Source organism: Panthera onca, chromosome F1 (genome assembly GCF_046562875.1).
Source record: "Panthera onca isolate mPanOnc1 chromosome F1, mPanOnc1 haplotype 2, whole genome shotgun sequence".
In the NCBI taxonomy this organism is placed as follows: domain Eukaryota; kingdom Metazoa; phylum Chordata; class Mammalia; order Carnivora; family Felidae; genus Panthera; species Panthera onca.
In genome coordinates, this window is record NC_138355.1 from 46,879,028 (window position 1) to 46,883,317 (window position 4,290).

Sequence of the window (4,290 nt, forward strand, 5' to 3'; positions counted from 1 at the left end):
AAAAAAAAAAAAAGGAGATTTTCTCACATGGCCATAATACCATATCATACCTAAAAAAACGAGCAGTAAGTTTTTTGTATCGTCTGGCCCTGTCCATATTCCAATTTCCCCAGTTGTCCCACAAATGAGTATGTATGGTCGGTTTGTTGACAGCAAAGCTTTTTAAATTTTTTAAAAAATTTTTTTAACGTTTATTTATTTTTGAGACAGAGAGAGACAGAGCATGAACAGGGGAGGGTCAGAGAGAGAGAGACACACAGAATCCAGAACAGCCTCCAGGCTCTGAGCTGTCAGCACAGAGCCCGACGCAGGGCTCGGACCGCGAGATCATGACCTCAGCGGAAGTCAGCCGCCTAACCGACTGAGCCACCCAGGCGCCCAGACAGCAAAGCTTTTGAAACAGTGTTTCTTACCAGCCTCAGGATTCTGCACAAATGTCTCAGAGACCAGCCCAGCAAGGGTGAGGCCGAGGGGGAAGGCCCAGGCCCTCTCCTGTTTCGGCCATAGCAGCTTTTATTATTAGGAACAAAAGGGGTTTTCTGTTAAGGAAAAAAAAATTGAACATCATTTCCATGAAGCATTACTTCTCTGGTATTTTCAAAGGGAATGCCCCGTGCTATGATTGCCTTAAATCAAAGGGATTATGATGGATACCCCAGTGGTGGGCTAGTGGGAACCCAGGGTAGGGGCAGGGAGATCTGGCAGAGTAGAAGAGTTGTAGATGGAGAAATTTTATTCCCACTGGACATGAGCCTGGACTCACAAAACAGACCATTCTAGGACCTAGAATACATTGTGTCCACTTGGTAGTTTCTCCCCTCCATACTAATGCATCTAACTGACGTATCTAACTCTTATCTAGGTACCTAGATCCTGCTCTGTGAAGCCCACTGTGTTCTTGCTTATTCATAGGGCAGATCGGCACATTCTGAGGCCAGTGAATTTTTAAACCTCTCCTGCTCAGTTTATGCTTCTGACATTTTCTAGGTATACTCCAAAGAACTTGACCTCAGAGGAATGGTCTTCCAGAATTTTAATCGTTACAGTTTGGCATTACCAAAACAAGATTCACGCAGAGTGTCAGCCACACAGACCTATCCGTAGCGAAGCAAGAGATATTCCATCACAGATGTAACACACGAGCAATCTGGTCCAGCAAGCAAATGCAGCTAATGTTCCACTAGCCTGAAGGACACAAGTCCAAACAGGGAGAGCAGTGAGAAATTCTAGGAAATTCTGACCTTTTCTGGGCACCTTGATGATCATAGCTTCCAATAACAGCTCCAGATCTTTCTCCTCCTCCAGGACGTGGGCCCAGATTAACCTGCCAAAATTTGCTTTTGAGTTCTTGAAGTTATATTTCAAATGATGATATTTGTCTGTCTTGTCTGTTCTGTTCAACCACAGAATAGTAAGTTCCACACGGATGGTGACAATGTCCACCGTGTATATACACACGTATATCAGTGAACACGTTTATCCCCTAATATGTGGATTACACATAAATAAACATATGGTTTGGGTAGAGAAAAACTTGGGAACATTCTAAAGGACTCATCCTTTCCCCCCACTAATATTTTCATAATTTTTTAGTTAAAGGCTGATGAAATTCTAGCTCGCCTTAGAATCTAGCTAATATGTGTGACTATCTACTAAATACCTAGTTTCCTTTGGATATAACAGATGCATAAACTATAGTCCCTCCCCTGGGATGTTTGCGATTGAGTTGGGGACACAAACGTGCCCGTGAGAAAAATGAAGCCATGTGGGACAGTATACACTCTCCCCTCTGCCTATTCAGACATGGCCCTGCTTTCAGTGTCCATATCCAATCTCCCCCTCACGCTAAGCATTCCTATAGTCAACCAGCCTCTACTGAGGACCTACTATGTGCCAAGGGCAGTATCAGAACCAGAGGTAGAGCAGTGAAGGAGATAGCCGTGTTTCGTATGCCAATTCCTGAACTCATCTCGAAAAGTTACTTAACTGTTACATATGTAGGCATGCTCCTTACTATCAGAATGGTAAGTCCCTAAAAGGTGGTGACCGATATGGTCACATTCTTTTGCCAGCCCCTCATCACCTAGAATTTGTTCATAGAACTTATTAAAGTTTGAAAGTCTGGGTTGTATAGAATTTTCAGTAAACATGAAAAGCTATAAATTGATAACATCATAACACAGGGAAGCCTCAAAACACTGAGAACTCCTGCCCACCCTTCAAAACACAAAAGTCACCTCCTCCATGATGCCTTCCTGTACTTACTCAAGCAGATTTAGTTTCTGTCTTCTCTCTAAGTCCATGCTACTTGGTGAAGACCTCTATAGATAAAATTTAGCACAGTAACTATAATTATTAGTTTACCAAGTTTCCCCTGAGACAAACACCTGAGTGTTTGGGGGAAGTGTCTGTATCACATACCCTGCCCAGGGAGACATGGATGGAGGGTGCATAGAGGATACACATGCCCAGCACCTTTTACCTAAAAGATAATGGACGTGCATCTAACATTTGCAAAATTACAGCTCCATGCAAATACATAGCAGTCCCCGACTCTCCTTGCTGAGAACATAAAGGAAAAGTACTCTGAGGAGAGGGGAAGTGAGACGTAGTAGTTGAGGATACCAAGTATCAGCTCTGCAAGATGAGAAAGTCCTAGATATCTACCCTATAGCATAGAGATTATAGTTATCAATACTGTCTTGTATACTTCAACATCGGCCAAGAGGATAGCTCTTAGTTAAGTGTTCTTATCACAAAAATATAATAAGGATAAAGAAGGTGGGAGGAAACTTTTGGAGAGGGTGGGTATGTTTATGGCATAGAGTGTGCTGATGCATTTCATGGGTGTGTATTTCTCTCCAAACTTATTCAGCTGAATACGATAAATAGGTACAGCTTTTTGGAGGTCAGTTGTATCTCAATGAAGTGGTGAGGAGAAGAAGAAGAAGAAGAAGAAGAAGAAGAAGAAGAAGAAGAAGAAAGAGGGGAAGGAGAAGGAGGAGGAGAAGGAGAAGAAGGAGAAGGAGGAGGGGGAGGAGGAGGAGGAGACGGAGACGAAGACGAAGACGAAGACAAAGACGAAGAAGAAGAAGAAGAAAGAAGAAGAAAGAGTTCTAGGCCTTTGTGAGAAAGAAATGTCTAATCAGAAGCTGTAGGTTTGGAGGTTGGGCTCACCCACCCGAGGGAAGTAGGGACACTCAGAACAGTGGTCACTCAGCATTTCCAAAACAAGGAGGACAGTAGTAGTAGGTAATAGTGGCTGTCAGGAGAAGGGGGTGGCACCTCATAAGAAGCCACTAGTAAGGGCCAGGGGAAAATTTTATCTGAGAAGGGAGGCATCGGAGGGGTGAGGTCTGGCTGCCACAGACAGTGATTTGGCAGACAGCCCCCCAGGGAAGGGGAGGTGATGGCCTGGGGCAGGGAGCTAATTTCAGGAGGTGGAGTCAGAGACAAGACAGTGCCCAGAAGGAGCAGGAGGAAGGGAACAGGACCCTGATTCCAGGAACTTCATTACCAGAAAAATAACCCAGGCAGCAATCAACTTTCAAGGATAAGGAGGGGACTGAGGCATTTCGACTGGCGAGGAGGGCACTATATGACAGTGGTCATAGAGCTCAGACTCTGGAGTCAGAGGGAACTTGCCCGTGTTTTAAGCGGTCCCAGCTAAGGGACTGTGGTTTGGGGCGTTGGGGTGGAGGGGTGGGGGAGGGGTGGCAGCGAATTAGCTCACCGTTTTCCCTCTTTAACCACCTTTCCCCCTCATAAACCACCTTTAACCGAGGCTGGCTGTGACCACTAGAAAGCTTAAACTCACTCTTGAAGCCAAATGTTGAGTTAAAAGGAACCTTGAGATTCTTTCTCCGACTTCCTTGGGCATTTAGATTTTAAACCCATTTGTAAATGTTGGTCTGTGGGGAGGCCTGGAATAGATGATGATCCAGGCTTGTGACTTTAACCCGAAGCCAAATTTCTAGGCTTTCCTGTAGCATACTCAGCTAACTGGAAAATTTGAAAGTAAATACATTTTGAAGAGAAAAAAAAAAAAAGATGTAAGTTCCCGCTGCTCTCAGATGAGACCTTTGCAACCTGCGAATGACGTCATCATTTTGTTCCCTGTCCGAGAACTGGACGGCGAGATCTGTTTTCGCTTTCTTCCAAAGCCTTTGTGTGTCCAGGAAGGCGGTAGTGGGTCTCTAAGAATTGTTTCTTAACTGCCTAGGTGCCCTCCTTTGGAAAACAAGGCCACATTATCCCCAGACAGCACTCAGTGGGGTGGCTCTGAGCGAG